The sequence below is a fragment of the Humulus lupulus genome, chromosome 4, assembly GCF_963169125.1.
Source record: "Humulus lupulus chromosome 4, drHumLupu1.1, whole genome shotgun sequence".
Taxonomy (NCBI): Eukaryota; Viridiplantae; Streptophyta; class Magnoliopsida; order Rosales; family Cannabaceae; genus Humulus; species Humulus lupulus.
In genome coordinates, this window is record NC_084796.1 from 155757570 (window position 1) to 155777538 (window position 19969).

The 19969-nt window shown below is 31.6% G+C and overlaps 1 pseudogene; it reads left to right on the forward strand.

Annotated features, from left to right (window-relative positions):
* The first annotated feature begins 315 nt into the window (after positions 1–315).
* Positions 316–11876, forward strand: LOC133832612 (subtilisin-like protease SBT2.2; annotated as a pseudogene).
* The last annotated feature ends 8093 nt before the right edge of the window (positions 11877–19969 follow it).

The window sequence follows — 19969 nt, forward strand, 5'->3', positions numbered from 1 at the left end:
GGAAGGGAAAGTAAGGGGGTGAGCTAAAAGCCCAGTAGGGAAGTACAAACAACAAACAAGAGATACAACAAATCACAAACACCTTAATTCATCTTTATACATCATATCATCATCGTCAAAATACTACACCAAATACCTCTTTCTATAATACCTAATTATAAGCTAATTGGAAAAGTATTATAATAGGTAACCTAATAGTTAGAAATCGGTATAGTTAAAATGGAGGGAAACAAAAAAAAATGGCTGGGTAAAGTTAAAATGGAGGGAAACCACTCGGTTTCTGCCTAGCCCTATTCTCTCAAAACCCAATCCCTAATGACGCATCTACCTCTTTCTCTCACACTTGGTTTCTCAGTTCCCTCTCCATCGATCAATCTGTCTCTCTCTCTCTCTCTCCCAGAGTCTTTCTACCCTCTCTCCGTCGCGCGAGCTGTTGGAGCACACCACGCAAGAGGAGCCCTCTCTCCATTCCGTTCAGTCGCTAGAGTACACTGGGATAAGTCACGCCGGTACAAGTCACGGTGCTCTATCTCCCTCATGCGAGTCATGGTGGTATCTTCCCAGCTGAAGAAAGAACAACTTTGTGAGGTATTTGTGTTTTTCTTATTTACTATTTTTATCATTTAATTTTCTTGTATCTTTTTTCTTCTTATTTACTAATTTGTTTTAGCAAGGATATATAATGGAATTTGGATTGGAAAATCTCCAGGGATCATGACGTGTCGACCTTTGGTCTTGTAGCTTGACAAGACAAATGAGGGAGCTCAGAAATATGCCTAGTTTCTTCACCTTCACAAGAGGAGATTCACAGATTTTGGTATTTGGTGTATAACTTAAAAATATATTTGATTCACAGATTTTGGTATATGGTGTATAACTTAAAACATATTGGTCATATAAGAATGTTTGATTTGTCTGCATCATGGGTTAAAAAAGGCAGATAAGCTTTCAAGGAGAAGAGAAGTGGCTAATGTGGTTATGGATTTCTCGGTTAGAACAGCAACTACCCATACTCCTCAGTTTTTGGGTTTGCCACAAGGGGCTTGGGCCCAACAAGGTGGATATGAATTCCCCGGAGAAGGAATTGTAATTGGGTTTATTGATACTGGCATTGATCCAAATCACCCAAGTTTTGCAGATGACACGAGTGATGGTCAATATCCAGTTCCTCGCCATTTTTCAGGCATTTGTGAAGTTACTCCAGATTTTTCATCGGGTTCATGCAATAGGAAGTTTGTTGGGGCTCGTCATTTTGAAGCATCAGCTATAACCAGGGGAATCTTCAATGCATCTCAGGACTATGCTTCACCATTTGATGGCGATGGCCATGGAACGTGAGTTTATGCGGCTTTTCTTAATATATAGTACTTAACTTTTCTGCCTTTGACCCTGTTTTGATTGTCTCTGCTTCATAATTGTAGCATTACTACCTCTTCTTTTTCCTATCATGGGTTTTGAATCTAGGTTGCAGTCAGAATTTGTGAAATTTAACGTGTACATTTATCAATTTTCTAGAGAAAGAAAAAGGAAAAATTGTTGTTCGGTTGAATTGATATCCGCATTATAGGTATGCATTGTAATGACTTTTTCTACGAGCCAAAGAAGCTGCATAGAGGCTCTCTGAGGGGCGTCAGAAGATCTAATTGATAAGTATAGTGTGTTAATGCTTTAGACTCAGGCAAAAGATAGTCTGTTAAGCAATAGCTAGTTGTGCTGACTGTTAGTTAGTTACAGCTAATTGTCACTGATACTAGCGTTAGTTACAAAGTTTGTTAGTGTTAGTTTTGTCAAGCTTAATTATTGTATATAAACTCTCTTGTATCTGTAATTATTTATTCAATACAGAAATCACTTTTCACACTCCCAAATTTCTCAATTTGTCTATCGTTTACAGAGATGACCTTTGAATTTAGCTCATGGGGTTGCTTTTATATTTTCAAATTTTCATTGGAGCCTTGTCATATTTTAAGCTATTAAAAGAAAATTTTAAAAAGGAAAGAAAAAAAAACTGCCAATGAGCTGGCTCTGTGCTTGGCCACGTGTTGTTTTTATTGCTTAAACGGAAACTAATTTTTTTCATTATTAGTAGTATAATTGATATTGTTATTGTTGCTATACTATTGTCTTTGGTCTGTTTCCTAAGTTGGGCATGCACCACACCAAGTCTCCATTTAGATAATGCACAAACATTTAGATATTGATACATAGTTGTTTGTTCATTCATATTTCTGTTAAATAAAGCACAAACACTGCTAGTAGATTCATTTGAATGTAAAGTATAATTATATAAATCTTGAAATGACATACTCGATGAGAAAGGTAAATATATGTATATAAAATACACAAATATTTTAGATGATTTGAGGAAAAAATCTATAGTAATTTTTCTTTCCCCTATTGCCTCTTTAACTCTTCAAGAGTCAGCTGATTGATCTTGATATAATGTACAGGCACACGACTTCTGTTGCTGCAGGAAACATGGGGTTCCAGTTGTGGTATCAGGGCATTGCTTTGGAAATGCAAGTGGGATGGCTCCTCGTTCACAGTAATTATCTAGATCTTTTTAGATATTCTAATGCATTTTGTATTTTTCTTTAAATATTTCGGGCAAGATATTCTGTATTAACTAATGTAAACTAATGTATATCTTTCTCAGTGTTTTCGTTTACAAGGCATTGTACAAGTGTAGAGTCCAAGAACTTTACTTAGCTAATTGTTTATTAGTATTATAGTATGTTTAGTGTTATCTTTGTTACCATGGATTTTTGGTTCAGACCGGGAATTATTTGGACACTCGTAGTAGTACTTATAGATTTTCTAAGTTTAATCTATAGTTTAAGAATATTAAGTATAACCTAAGGTTTGATTAATGTGACTGATATTATGGATTATATTTATTATATTATAAGGTTTAGACATCAACCAATAGGATTTTAAGCACATGTTATGAATGGTAATTAAGGATTAAGTATTTTGGAGGATTAAATTAAATAAGGGTAAAGTTTGAATGTTATAGGGTCAGTCAGCAGCTTTGAATACGTTGAGGGCTTAGTCAAGGCTGTTTACTCCATTCAAACTTAGCTAAAAATGTGTAATTTCGTGTTTAATTATTCAGCATGTGCCGATATATCGCAGCTATATGGGGCGATATATCGCAGCACGTAAATACGGAAAACACGAAACGATGCACGGTCGCCTCGGGCATACTGGCCCAGGCGATATATCGCCTACAGGGGGCGATATATCGCCTCCTCCAGTATGTTTTCAAATGTTTTTGAATTCATTTCCTCTCAGCCATTCAAACTCCTTCAACAGTCCAGCATCTTTTGAACGAGTCTTCAGCCTCTGCTGAACGATTATTCAAATGATTTTCACCTAAAAAGCCATTATTTTTATTCAAGTAAAATCAAGATATTTTCATTCCCAAACTCTATAAATAGGACCTAGTACCCAGCCATTATTCACCATTTGCTCTAAGCTCAGAAGCTGCTAGTGTTAAGTGAGTGTGAGAGTGTAAACACCTGGTTTGGGGAAAAACTATAAGCTTAAACATCATAAGCTTATCAAACACTTTGGGAAGGGAGTTCTATAGTATTTTGGTGGAGGTTAGATTGATCTTGCAAATCTTTGAGGTAAACCTGAAACTCTATTTCATTTATTTCATGTTATTTCCTTTCTCAAAACCTTCTACTCAGTCCCCTAACCTCATTCTTATTTTGGTTAGGGAATCCAAGTTCTTAAGCATATAAGTCGGTAAGTATGTTTTTATGGTTTAGTCTTTCCATCTCTTTCATTTCATCTCCTTTCTTTAGACTCACTCTTTCTTATGGTTTTAGGAGTGTTCCAAAAAGTCCCAACTCAGTCCATTATATCCCGGTAACTTTGGTAAGGAAAATAGGCTAGAATCAATATGTTATGTGCTTATGTTATCTATATGTTTTATGTTATTAAATGTGTTATGATATGTATGTATGTTTGTAGGCTTGGGCATATGACCCATATGACTAACAAGACCCCAAATGGGTTATGGGCATATGACCTACTTAGCTAGTAGGACCCCACTAATTCCATGGGCATATGCTTGTTTAGTCTATGGGACCCCAAGTAATAATGGCCATTATAATAAGTGTATGTTATATGTATTATGTTAAGTCTTTATGTTTTCTTATGAAATTATGTATATGACTATATGTTAGATTTTCCTTGCTGGGCATTAGGCTCATTCCTTTCTGTTTTATGTGCAGGAAAATAGCTTTAGAGGCGGTAAGATTCGTGACGCTTAAAGGATGTGTATCGATGGTGAATGGAGTCAAGGGGCCGAGCGTTATTCGATTCGAGGATGTAGTCTTGTTTATGTTTTTTTATGGTTTTATGTGTATTTTCCGCACCAATTATGTAATGTCTTTTATTTTAAATCATCTTTTGTTTTAAAAACAATGGGATCCCATAATCCTTCTTAGTATTCTGTTTTTTTGTAAATAACTCTTATTTTGCAAGTTACTCAATAAATTATGGTATTTTCGTAAAAATGTAAGTTTTATGTATAGTTTCGTTAATGGTCCAAATAGTCTAGAGTAGTGGGTCATTACAACAAGAGCTTCGGAGGCTTTGCTGCAGATGTTGTTGCTGCAATAGACCAAGAATATAAATTTGCTTTTTTATTATTTATTTTATCTGCAACATTTACAGAACTAATTGTGCGACATGTGCTAGACAGTAGGACAGTTTATATGATATAATTTGTCTTTCTTTTTTTTTTTTTTTTGGTTTGTTTGTTTTAATTGTGGATCTTCAGCTCAGATGGTTTAAGTTTATTCTCAGGCTGCTCAGGATGGGGTAGACATAATAAGCTTATTAATCACTCCAAACAGGCGTCCTCCTAGTATTGCAACATTTTTTAATCCAATAGACATGGCACTCTTATCAGCTGTGAAGGCTAGCATATTCGTTGTACAAGTAGCGGAAAACATTGGACCATCCCCAAAGAGTGTGTCTTCATTTAGTCCATGGATCTTCACAGTGGGTGTTGCTTCTCATGATAGGATCTATAGTAACTCTATAGTCCTTGGCAACAATGTTACTATTCAAGGAGTTTGTCTTGCACGTAAGTTTTCCTTTGCAAATGCTTATTTTATTTCTTTTTAATATATCATGTAGGATTGTTACTTGACAATTTAGTTTCTTGCTTCGTGTATGTACTTTATGATGTTGGTGAAAATTGGAAGTTAACATGGTTTGACTTTGAGATATATCCTCTTAGGTTTAGTAATCACCAACTGGCTTCAAAGAAAACTATCTAAATTAGACAAGAAGGAAAGAAACAATCAAATCTATATCTGGATATTACGATATAATTTTATGTGAGAATTCTAGAGTTCAGATGTATAAATAAAGGTTATGATAATAATAAGTTATGCTTCTAAATATATTAGCAAGGGAGAACACAGAAATTTGAGTATACCTAATTACAAGCTGGAGTGTACTGAGATATAATTGAGTAAGGACTAGTTCTTCTATCTGGACAATTGCCAAAAGTTTTATAGTCGTGACTACCCTTAATCATGGGAAAGGAAAGTGGATTGTTTGAAAACCACATATTACTAATTTTACATATTAATTCTAGGTATTGGCGACCAATTTCATAACTAGTTTCACGGTGGTTAATAATCCACATTAAGGGCATAATAAATTCTTTGAGCAGGTTTACCTAAACCTCTTTTCGAAAGTTGAAATATAAATAACCATAGCACATGATGAATGATTCATGTTATTAAAATCAACTTTAATTTTCTTCTTTTCAAGGCATATACTTGTAATGCTCCTTTTACAGGACAGCAAATGACCATTTGTATGACTAGTCCTAATGATGCATGTTATTGTGACTTGCATGTAGCCAACTGTTTAATCAACTACACTTGCTAGTAATCTAATGTTATCTGTTTTTATTCAGCTGAAACTGAGAATGATACAATGTACACGCTAGTTTTGGCTGCTCATGTGTTAAACAATGACACAACAGTTTCTGATGATATGTATGTTGGTGAATGCCAATACTCAAGTTACTTCAACAGTGATCTTGTCCAAGGAAATCTTTTAATTTGTAGCTATTCAATTCGATTTGTGCTTGGAATTTCCACAATCAAACAAGCTCTTGAAACAGCCAAAAACTTAAGTGCATTGGGTGTTGTGTTCTATATGGATCCTTTTGTAATTGGTTTCAGCTTAATCCAGTTCCAATGAATATGCCTGGTATCATAATCCCATCCCTGGAAGATTCTAAGGTAATGGACTCCCTTTAGGTTGATGTAATTTGTAGAATCTCTCTCACAACTAATTCTTTGTGGTTTTTCTAGCAGATTTTACTTCAATTCTATAATTCCTCTTTGGAGAAAGAGGGTAACAAAGTTGTCAAATTTAAGGCTACTGCAAAACTTGGTGGTGGACTAAAGGAAAATTATATTAATTCTGCTCCAAAGATAATGTTTTACTTTGTCTTATTTCATGATTTTCACAGCAGATATACTTTGAATCCAAAGCATAAAAAACAGAGTAAAATAAAGTAGCATTCAAGTATAGCAAAGAAAACTTGTAATAATTTTCTTTGTCTTATTTCATGATTTTCACAGCAGATATACTTTGAATCCAAAGCATAAAAAACAGAGTAAAATAAAGTAGCATTCAAGTATAGCAAAGAAAACTTGTAATAATTTTCTTTGTCTTATTTCATGATTTTCACAGCAGATATACTTTGAATCCAAAGCATAAAAAACAGAGTAAAATAAAGTAGCATTCAAGTATAGCAAAGAAAATGTATTTTGTTGTTTTGTATATCGATGTGTTTTTGTAGTTCTTGTATTGCTGCTAATTGGGATTTTTATACTACATCTATGGTTTTAATTGTACTATTGTCTGCTGCCATGTTTGAATTTGATCTAATTTTTGTGTTTATATGTGTAATGTAAGTACACTAACATGTGAGTACCAAAATGTTTAAGTAAGAGTTTTTGTTTTTGTTGAGGTATAAATGACATTACTAAAGAGCATGGATCGATGAGGTCTGTTATACTATTGATCTGAAGAATGCGAAGGTCTTCAAAGGTTAGTTCTTTTTTCTTCTTTTTTAACTAATTTGTTTTTTTGGATTTGGGAATAAGTTATATCAGAATGTATAATTGCTTGGTTTCATATTTTCTAAGAAAATCCTTTTAATTGTTTAATTTCTCTTGTGTTGAGGAGGTTTTGCTTTTGTTTCAGTATTTGGCCAGACAACATATGATATATATACAGTTTAATTTGTAAAGTAAACCTTTTTTTAATCTCATTTGCCATTAGTTTTGTTTTGATCACTATTTGTGAAGTAACTTCTTAGTAAGAAAAAAGAAGATGCTCATTTTTGTGTGTTTTGGTCAAAATTCCTTTCATGAGGTTGGTTTACACCTCTTAATTTTTCTAAGTCAAATTGATCAAAGCACTCCTCCTCTGTGACAGTAATTTAAAATTTAAATTTTTGCACCTCACTTAAAATTTAAAGGGTCTCATGAGAGTAGTAGTGTTTGGTATTAGACCTTTCATAGATAATTTGATTCTTTTTTTTCCATATAGATTAGACATGCTTATTTATGCATATTATTGTTCAGCAAACACTTTGTTTGTTTTGATTTCACTATCAATGGAGCAGTGATTTACACTATATTGATACACCTGATTATAGGTATAATTATTAATACCACAGTAAGTAGCTAGCCTTCTGATTGTTGAACCATGCTAATTTTTGAACAATTCAAATTGCATTTGTGGTTCTCTTAGTATGGTGCACACATGTTTGGTTGCTACTAGTAGAGACTTTACTATATGATATGTTTGTTTGGATGGTGAATTTATGTAAAGGCTGCATCCTGCATGAATTATGATTCACATATAGGTTTGTGAGACTTGAAAGGGTACAATTCTTGCCACAACTAGAAGCGTTGATTAATAATTTTTCAATCTTTTCTTCTGTTCAGGTGTTGTGGATCATTGAACTAAATGACGGCCTTTGATTCTCTTGTAGGTGTTTTAGATAAATGTTGTTCAAAAGGACTGGTATATTTGTTTTTTGGTCATTCCAAATCTATGTTATCTTTCCATTTTTCTTGCAGGTTACTTTCCCGATCGCCCTGTCTCCTGACACTGTGTTGGCAGTCCACTTGTAAGAGGTACGACAGCAGCTTTCATAATGTTGTGCTGCATTTCATTTCATTTTCTAGCGTTGAGTGTTGGTGATTGCAGATTTTTTACTTTTTGAAGCCCCGCAAGTGCCAAGGACTAAGGGCTTATTGAAAGCAGCAGACTTGGCACAGATGGGCTTCAACAGAGGTGATGGGATTCACTACAATAGAAAGGTTCATAAGTTGTTCTATTGGGTTAGATGGGGCTGTGGGATTTAATGGTTTTTTTCTGTCTCTAATCATTATTTTGTTAAATGGATTCTGTTTTTTCTTCTGTATTTTAATGTTATTTTGGCCTCTACCCAGATAAAAAATGATAATGATGAGATACGGGGGCCACATGCTTCTCTGATTTCTTTGAGTTTCAATACATGGTATGTGTTTGAACTTTGAGGTCCTCATTTTGGAGACCACAATAGCTGTCAAAAACTGAGTTTGCTTTATTTTTAATTGAAATGAAATCAGTTTTGGTTTTCACTTTGGCTTATATAAAATTATATGTATGAATATTTATATACATATATTATATATGTATCCAATAGTGATTTTTCTATGGTTACTTGCGAAGTGGGAAAGGAGTAAAACTAAATTGAAAGAAGAAGAAAATTTTGGTGGTTATATGAACTAGCAAAGTAATTTGTCTCCTTATTTTAATATATATATATATATTTGAAGATTTTTATTTTTTTACTAATGGGTTTTTAGTACATATCACGTATTACATTTCTATTTGTAATGACCCAACTACTCTAGAATTTTGGACCATTAACGAAAACTATACATACTAACCCTTAACAAAACTTACAAGTGAAAATACCATAACTTTATTAAAACTTGTAAAAACCAATGTTTAAACTTACATAACTCAAAACAGGATATGGGATCCCATTGTTTTAAAAAGAAAACATATCTTAATTGAAATGAAAAGAAATTAGATAAATAGGTGCGGAAAAATTACACATAAACCATAAATAAAAGACTACATCCTCGAAATCGAACTCTCGACTCCTTGAATCCATTCATCACTGATACACATTCTCCCAAGCATCCACGAATCTTTCCCGCCACTATAGCTATTTTCCTGCACATATAAACAAAAAGGAATGAGCCTAATGCCCAGCAAGGAAAATCTACCACATAGTTCATATACATAAATTTCATAAGAAACATAAAAACATAACATAACACTTATATCATACACATACTATAATGGCCATTATTACTTGGGGTCCCATAGACCAAACAAGTCATATGCCCATTAGATTAGTGGGGTCCTACTAGCTAAGTAGGTCATATGCCCATAATCTATTTGGGGTCTTGTTAGTCATATGGGTCATATGCCCAAGCCTACATACATACATATCATAACACATTTCATATCATAAAAACATAAGATAACACATATAAAACATATAACATATGAATTCTATCCTATTTTCCTTACCAAAATACCGGGATAAGAGGACAGAGGTGGGACTTTGGAACACTCCTAAGAACCATTTGAAAAAGAGTGGGTATAGTGAAGAAGAGAAATGAAAGGAATGGAAGGACTAAACCGTTGAGAAAATACTTACCAAAAACTTATGTGCGAGTTCTTAGATTTCCTAACCAAAATAAGAATAAGGTTAGAATAAGTAGAAGACTATGAGAACTTTTAAAGAAAAAGTACAGAAACAAACTAGAGTTTGGGTTACCTTGAAGACTTGTAAGACCAATCTAAACCTCGAACCGAAATACTATAAAACCTTACTTCCCCAAGTGTTTGATAAGCTTATGATGATCAAGCTTATTATTTCCCACCCAAGTGTTTACACTCTCACACTCACCTAGCAACTTGCAGCCTCTGAACTTAGAGCAAAAGATGAATAATGGATGGGTACTAGGTCCTATTTATATAGTTTAGGAATGAAAGGATCTTAATTTTACTTGAATAAAAATAATGGCTTTTTAGGTGAAAATAATTTGAATTGTTGTTCAGCAGAGGTTGAAGACTCGTTCAAAAAGGTGCTGGACTTATCAAGAGGTTGAAGGGCTGAATGGAAAATGATTTCAAAACTTTTCAAAATAAGCTGAAGGAGGCGATATATCGCCTGGACCATTATGCCCGAGGCAAACGTGCATCGTTTCGTGTTTTTCGTATCTACGTGCTGCGATATATCGCCCCCTATAGCTGCGATATATCGGCATTCGCTGATTATTTAAACACGAAATTACACATTTTTAGCTTAATTCAAATTGAGTAAACAGCCTTGACTAAGCCCTCAAATGTATTCAAAGCTGCTGGCTGACCTTAGAGCATTCAAACTTTACCCTTATTAAATTTAATCCTCAAAATACTTAATCCTTAATCACCCATACATAACATGTGCTAAAAATCCTATTGGTTCTTATCTAAACCTTATAGTATAATAAATATTATCCTCAATATCAGCCATATTAATCAAACCTTAGGTTAACATTAATATTCTTAAACTATAGGTTAAACTTAGAAAATCTACAAGTACTACTATGAGTGTCCAAATAAATCCCGGTCTGGACCAAAAATCCACAGTCATAAAGATAATACTATAATTACTATAATACTACTATCTAACTTAGCTAAGTAAAGTTCTTGGACTCTACACTATTTTTATTTCTTGCTTTATTTTTCTCCTCTTCTTCATTTTCTGCTTGTTTGCTATGTTCGGACATGTCTCTAGTATTTTTTTCTCATAATATATTCAGACATGGTGAATGCAATTAAATTTGTGTTAATTGGTAGAAATTTGAGTTCTATATTTTAAGCAGGGAATATGACTAAATCAATGAAGAAGAATAATTTCATATTGGTTATTGAGTTTAATTGATTTTTGAATACTTACATATGTATTGTGACTTTTAGATATTTGTGGATTATATTATAAGTAAGCTATCATTTGTGTGAGTATTTTTATTTGAAATAAGCAATCAAAGTTTGTAGTTTGGTAACAGGTGTAAGGAAACATGGTAGTTCATTATGAGTTCTGCATTATTATACAACACATTACACTTTTTTTGTACACTTGATACCTTCTTAGATGTAACATTATCTCAAGATAAAAGCTTGAAGCAATTATTGGATGAAAGATGTTCACCTTGTATAGGAACATCATATCCTTATTTATATGGACTCTTCATGCTTTTTAAAGTGCTTTCTTTCTGTATAAATTGGCTGCGTTTTATTTTCCTATTACTACCACAAGCTCTGTGTTTTGTATGATTGATTCTTGATTACTAGTTTGAGTTTAAATGGGTATTTGCTTCAGGTGTATGAGAAGCTTCTTGGGAGCCAATGCTTTAAATTGCTTGTGGTGATTTCATGAAATGCAGAGAATGAAATTCTTGAATATATTATATGGACTACTGAAAATTTGTTGCTGGTTCACTTCATCTGTCTTTGTGTTGCCTTGAAGTTTCTTTTAAGGATCTTGATATTATATTATTTGCTTATAGAACCATGTATATTGTGGTGTTCTTTTGACTACTGTTTCTATCATTCATTAATGTTTGTAATTTGTTTCTGTTTCTGGCATTATTTCTTGTTTGTGTTTGTTCTTTTTTCTAGTTCATTTTGTTGGTGTTCTTGGCAGGTTATTAAAGGGTTCAATCACATTCAATATCATCCCCTATGTAACAGAAGGGTCAGACTAATTCTTCTTGTTTTTCTTATTATTGTAAAACACTTGCACTATTCTTTTTACCTTGCCTTTCATTATTGTAAAACACATGCACTATTCTTCAGGCAGGTTTCTTCTCATTTTTCCTTAATTGATGTCCAAGAGATGGATGCAATAGTGTCAAGTATTAATGCTTTTGAAACTAAGGAAGTAGGCCCACTAATTCTAACATGGGCAGTGTTTCTTTGTCTAATTTCATCACTTTCGGGAAAAGAAGAAAACAATGTTCTAATGGTATGCATTTCAGTTTGGCTTTTTCTTTTTCCCCCTGCACTATACTGTTACAGTATTTAATTATCGGGGAGAGGTTTGGCTGCATAATGATTGTCTTTCAGGGTCAGTTATTGATTATTTTGTTGATTTTTCATTGGTGGTTCTATTAAAGTTGACATTTTTCTTTTCCTTCGTAGATTTTTTATTGGATTTATTGCTTTAAATTTTTCAGGAATCACTTTGCAGTCAGTTTTGGGACAGAGAAAGTTTTGTTGATGGTCCTATTAGGTGTCTTCTTTGTAACCTAGAAGGTGAATTTCCCTTCAGGACTGTGGAACTTATTCGCCTCTTATCATCCCTATCTAAAGGAACTTGGCCAGCAGAATGTGTGTAAGTTTCTTTATTTCTTTGCATTGGGTTGAGGATTCTACAGTAATTTTTGTACGTTTGTAAACACTACACTGTACTATATCAGCGTAATTGACTGCGAATATGTATCACTGTTTTGTAATTACCTGTTAGTGCCCAAATAACTTAAGGTCTAGAGTTTAGTACCTGTTTGAGCTCCATATTCTATTACACCTCTCCTTTAAATGAGATATGAGATTCGATGGATCTACCCTAGAAATAATAGTATCATTCTAAATGCTTTTGTAACTCAAATCTCCCAAACTTTTAACATGCTGTCTTAGTAATTAAGCACCTGAACCAGAGATGTCTTTAGGGTGAAATTGAGGCCCCTTTAACCTGAAAATGTTAATGTTTGTTTACTATAATATGTATCTATTCACTGTGTGATAGGAGTATTTTGAATTTTGAAGTATGTTCACCTGGTATTGCTTGCTTAGGTCTTATATTGTATACAATTTTATTATTTGATTCATATTATTTAATCTTTTTAAGCATATACCTTACCTTTTATCTGCTATTGCTGGAGAAAAATGTCTATTTCTCCATCAATTGGAGGAGAAAATGATACTTAATTTTGAAGGCTTTGTGTTGGGCAGCTGTAGAATATTTTGTGCTGAAAGTAGTAACTTTTCAATATGTTGAATTTTTAAGACTACTTGAATACTTAAAGAACATTTTGTTGTTGTGATAGTGTTGAATGTTTTAAACTAATTTGTGGATTGTTAATACAATGTTGAATGTTTTTACTTTTTGTTATTTGAAAATCAAGTTCATTTGATAATGCTAGTATATATTAGAAAGCTAATTTTAATTATATAAAAAAAATTAAAATATAATAGAATAAATTAGTGTTATATAAATGAATATATAATGAGAATTTAAACTTATCTAAATATTAAAATAATGCGAAAATTGTGTTATAATATCTATTACAATAACACTTTTTATGTAAAGAATTTTGTTATGCAAACTTCATTATACAACACAAAAAATGTGTTGTACTAAAGTGTAGTATAACACAAAAAATGTGTTATACTAAAGTGTAGTATAACACAAATTTATAAGTATTGAAATGTGTTATATAATCGACTATAAATAATAGAATTAAACACTTATCTATTTATTAAAATAACACAGAAAGTGTGTTATCGTTGACAGTATAATAACACATCTGTAGAACAATGATAAAGTGTTATGTAAAGTACCCTGACCTACGATAACATAGTCGGTCTTAACACATAAAAAAGTGTTATGTTATGTTTTGATAACATATTTTTGGTATTATTAAAAGAATTTTTTTCTTGTAGTGAAATGGCGTCAATATCATAAACATAAGCATTTTCACGTCAACATAACATCATCATCATATCATTGATATCATAACATCACCATAACATAACAAAACATCATAACATCATAGTAAACATTTCCTTGTGAACATGGCCCGCTAACTTGTCCATGTCACCCTTTGAGGTAAATAAGATCTTTGGTCCTTGAATAACCTCAGCGCGTCCGCCCTTGGAGTTACGTCTTCATATTCTTAGTAACTCAGGTTACGTATTCATATCCTTAACAACCACTTTTTTTTATGAGTCGCATTTACTACACTAACATCCATTCATATAACTCGGTTACGTCTTCATATCCTTAGTAACCCCTTTATTTGATGTGTCGCGTTCATCATGCTAACATCCATTCATATAACTGGGTTATGTCTTCATATCCAAGCATAGTGGTGTACTTATTAAGGATATTGGATTATCTTTTAAAGCTAGAGGTTCAAATTTTAAGACAATAAATCCTAGAGATTTAACTTTAAAGATTAGTAGTTTAAATGTAACACAAGCGTAATGGTTTAAATTTTAAGCCATTTAAGCATTGAGGTTTCAATTTTAAGCCTAGCAATTTAAAATTTAAAATTTGTTGTTTAAATTTCTAGCCTTGTAGTTTAAAAGAGTGGTTATTTAAATTTTAAATATTATAGATTAAGTGTTATAGTTTAAAATTTTAGGAATAGTGGTTTAAATATTAAAGATAGTGAATTAAGTTTTAAACCTTGAGGTTTAAATTTTGTAACAGTAAAACCAAGAAGTTTAAATTGAAGACATTAAAACCTTGAGGTTTAAATTTTAAGGCTAGTAGTTTAAATTTTAAGGATAATGGTTTAAATTTTAAGTCATTTAAGGCTAAAGGTTTGAATTTCAAGGTTAGTAGTCTCAAATTTAAATCTTGTGGATTAAATTTCTAGCCTTGTATTTTAAGTTTTAAATAGTATTGATTTAAATTGAACATTATAGTTTAAGTGTTATAGTTTTAAATTTTAAACGTAGTTGTTTAACAATTTAAATGTAGATGTTTAAATTTAAATTTAAAGGCTTTAATGCATTGTTGTTTGAAATTTAAGCCTATTTTAACCATTTAAGCATAGTGATTCAAATTTGACGCAATCTATCCATTGTGGTTTATATTTTAAGCGTATCATAACAATTTTCATTGGTGTTGGTTAACATTTGAAAGGTTGTGGCATTTGAAGTTAGTATAAAATGTAAGACAAAACTAGAGATAAGCTAAAACAATAATAGGCCATTCATATTTCTTTCTTTAATACATCTTAACATTGTAGTTATTTAAAAATGTACAAATCTTCCTTTTGTCAGGTATTCACTACAAAACCAACCCAAAACAATTGTCAAGCTATAGTTATGGTATCTCAAAAACCAATCCTAAAAAATATACATTTGTATAACATTTTTGCAAGGTCAAATTAGGTCCATACAAACTCTAAACTCTTGAAAATTCTTCCCATCTATTATCAACACACAATCATAGCTCTTTTCGATGTCTTTCATGGCTGAAAAAACATAGCAACAAAAGTATTAAGCATAAGAAAAAATTTAATCAAAAAATGACAACACCAAATAAAAGTAAAATCATTTAACAATAATTAAAAAAAATAATTAGAACTGTCAAAATCTTCACAAGTATTAGGTATTGTCTTAGACATGTCTAATAATGCAGAAATTAAACCGAAAGATATTGAGATAAAGACCTAGAGTGGAAAGAAATGCACAATAACAAATTTGTACTACTGTAGCCTATTTGACTTAAGACTGGAAAAAAAAGACAGAAAAGATTAATCACACTACATAAAAATAAATATTCAAAATTAAACCATGAGTTTGAAAGGAAAAATCTATAACCTTTAAAATATAAACCATGTGTGCATTTCTATTATTAACTTTGGCATACATCTTCAATCGGAGTTAGATTTCCTACATTCATGTGTTTGAAGTTCCCATGAACCCACAATTCTATTGCCATTTTTTTCCGCATAAAAAAAGTTTTATCTGGTCCAATTTCAAAAACTGATTTCCCCACCAACAATAATTCAACAAACTTTATGAGATAAATGCAACAATCAGTCCTGCAACATAAAAAAAATAACTTACATCATAAAATTTTCAACCATAAAAAAAATATCAATTAATACAACTAATTTATCAAAACTTACATATTATTTTGGAATGGAGTTGGTTCCCATGAAAACTCAAATTCCTGACATCCTATAGCATATCCTTGTCATTTTTCATGGAAACGCAAGTACTAAAAAATTTAAGAAAGAATCTGACAGTATTTCTTCACATGATTTGTGACATTCTCATCACCATCTTCATAGTAAGAATCATAAATAATGAGTTTTTGCTTGTCAATCTCAAGAACTCCTAAGCACCAATGATTTAAATGTTTTCCACCTATAATCAAAAATGGCAAATATACAAAATCAACATCCAACCATGACTTCCCATATAATATTGATTTTCCAATAATCCTATCAATTAAAGTAACTTCCTTGCTCCAATTAAAATATTTTAACTGAGATTGACTAACTGCTAGTTGCCTAAGAAATACATCAAAAATGTAGTCTGATGTAGTACAATTTTGAAATGTATCAGAGCAAGTATGACAAAGAGCCTTCCTTCTCAAATAATAAAGTGATACATAAATATGCTGCAATATGAAAAATGAGGGGGAGGGGGGGGGGGGGGGGAATCATAAAACAATATAAAAAGAATAATAATTTTCAAACAGGATACAAAAAATTTAATCTTACTGAATCATCAAGGAGACCATTCTATTCATATAAACTGTGGAACCACTTCTTATAATTAATACATATGTCACCATATAGGAAAGCAGGCATTGTGGCATAAAATAGATAGAATGGTTCTTTTTTAGGCCTACAAAAAAAAAACAAAACAAAACAAATGATATTAATATATAAAACAATAGAATTAACATAAATACTTAATAAGTCAACCAACTTACCTATGCTTCTTAAGACCAAGTTTATACCATGACATAAATCTTTATTCTAACTCCATTGAAGGCATATCATCAAAATTGCTCTCAAAAGGATATCGTCCAATGAAATGAGCTTCCTTTTTTCTTCGTTCATTGGACAAAGCCAAAACAATTGCCGACAAATCATGAGTGTATGGAGAACAAACAAATTTACTTGGTTTCTTTCTCCTTTTCTTTCTTGAATATAATTTCTTTATCTCATGCGCATTATGATTGTCATTTGATGATTGTGATAAAATATTGAAGGTTGGAGTCGTCTCAAAATTATCTGGCGATTGAACAATATCAATCTCTTTATCACCAACATTGCAAGATTGCGAAAGCATCTTCAATCTTGCAAAATCATTATCATCGCCATTATCAATTTTGTTAGTTGTTATTTCTTTGAGTTCATTTGTAAAATGCCCTAGTCTAATACTTAGTAAAATATTTGCGTGCACATAAGTTTATAAAAGAAGAGCCACTTATTATTAAAAGTCCTGGTGGGGCCTTGCTAAAAACATGCAAGTTGGGGTCAAAAGTTTAAAAGAAAATAATAATTTTCATGCAACGTTTTAAGAATAATTAAAGTTCAAGTCCCACTGATAAGTTCTGAAAATTAAAATAAACATAAACATTATTCTTTATAAATTAGCGTTAAACTGATCGTTTTCTCGTCCATAGGATGCCCCCACATCATACACACCCTGACGATAGAACTCCCCACATCACCATGTGTGCCAAAGAGAAATCCTATTTGCTACCTAGAAGGGAAAGTAAGAGAAAGCCCAGTAAGGTTGTACAATTAACACACAAGTAAAACACAACAAAACATATTCATATTCAAACATCGTCATACATCATAAACATCATTATCGTAACCATCATCATCATACACATAAACATAATCATCATAATCATAACATAACATCATAACTTTGTGAACATGGCCCGCTAACTTGTCCATGTAAAATCTTGAGGTAAACAGGATCTCTGGTCCTTGAATAACCTCGGCTCGTCCGCCCTATGAGTTACGTCTTCATATCCTTAGTAACTCGGGTTACGTCTTCTTATCCTTAGTAACCCCTTTGTTGTGTCGCATTCATCATGCTAACAACCATTACATAACATACAACATTTATACAATCCAGCATAACAACACAAAATAGCATCTCATAATTCATATAGCAAAAGGTATCATCATACATAACATTCTTATTCATACATGCCAACCTTACTATTCACAGCATACATAACCAAAATTCTATCTAACTTCCTTACCTCAGGTCCAAGCAAAGCACAACTGACAAACTTCACAACAAGTCTATACCATAATCAAATAAAATCCTTTAGCATCACATAAGACTCTATTGTGCGCAACCCATATATCTCATGTGTGCATGGGCCATGCACACATGGTGAAGACTACTCAAAATTTCCAAATAGGCATAATTACACATAAAATCACCAAAAGAATAATGCAAATTATACCTATGTTACATGTATGGTTTTTAAATAAAAATCATATGGTTGAATATTAGACACATTTTTTTAAAGTAAAAGTGAAATTGCATGCAACATGCATACGTTGAAACATTGTTAAAAGGCAGCGTTAAAAATGATAATTTCTACCCGCTTATTTCTATCGTTTTTAAAAAATAATGAATTAGTAACATACTTTTATTACCATTATTTATCGCTTTAAAAATCACTATGTTGATTCAACCTCTAAAACATTATTTTTATTTCATGAAATAATAATTCCATTATTTATTTTTTAAATTACATAAGAATAATAAAGGCTATAAATTATGTAAAATACTTATAATTTAACATTTTTCCTTAGAAAATATCAATTTAATCCAATTAACAAAATTACAAACTTGGTGTGAGAAAATAAAATTTCGAGGTGTGAAAAAAAAAATTTAATTGTATTATTTTTAAACTTAATTTTTAAGTAGAATAAATTCATAAGTGATAATCCAATAATTATTTTTAAAATATTTTAACTAAACTTTCAGCCACTATTTAATTTATTTAAAACTAACAAGTAAATTAAATTCAACATTTTTCTTAATTAAAATAAAGAAAAATCATATCTATTAAAATGAACACTCATGGTTATATTTAAAATACCTTTTTTTATATTTTCATAGTTTAGGGTATTAATTTATTTCAGCATATACACAAAATTCCTTTTATTTAAAAATACAACTTCACATTTTTATTAAAATTCCAGCAACAAAATATATCCTCAAAATCACCATTTTTTATTTTTTAAAAACTCATATTTTCTCAAAAAAATATAAAAAAAAATATGTAGGTAATTATTTGAGAAAAAATATCATCTCAAGGCATATTAAAGTTCCATTAATTTCTTGAAAACAATAAGCACTTACAAAATTGTTTAAACATTCAAAAATATTATTCTCATCATATTGACCCCATTTATACACAAAAATCAGCAAGTACTTCAAATCATAAAATTCATCAATTTCATCATGCCTTACAAAATTCACACATTATTCATGCATGTTTAACTAATATAATTAAACACAAACCCTAGCATGCTTCTATCATTCAAGTAATACAAAAGAAAACACCACTAGCATATACCCATTTAAAGTCTTACAAACACCCTATCATGTTTCTAATGAGTATATACATGACACCAAATAAAATAGGAATGACAAACATGCATCAATAATATAAAATACCAGTGTCCATGTATGCCTTCACATGAAACCTAGCATGTTCCTATTTCCCAAATAACATGACCAAAATCATAGAAACGTCAAAGGAAACATAAGCAAAACTACACATGTATTATCTACATATATGAGATTCATACTCTTGAATCCAAAAATATATAACCACCTAACATGTTTCTCATCAAGCCATCATAACAATAGTGCAACACATTCACCAAGGCCAAAATAATCAAAACATTAGCTTTCTCTCAAAACATGATTTTTTTGAAAACATCCATCAATATCAAAGCAACACAAACACAATCTCCTTACCCAAAACACCAATCCACATTCAGCCATGATCTCTCCAAAATAACAAAAATAAAACATCAACAACGATCTTCCACATCAC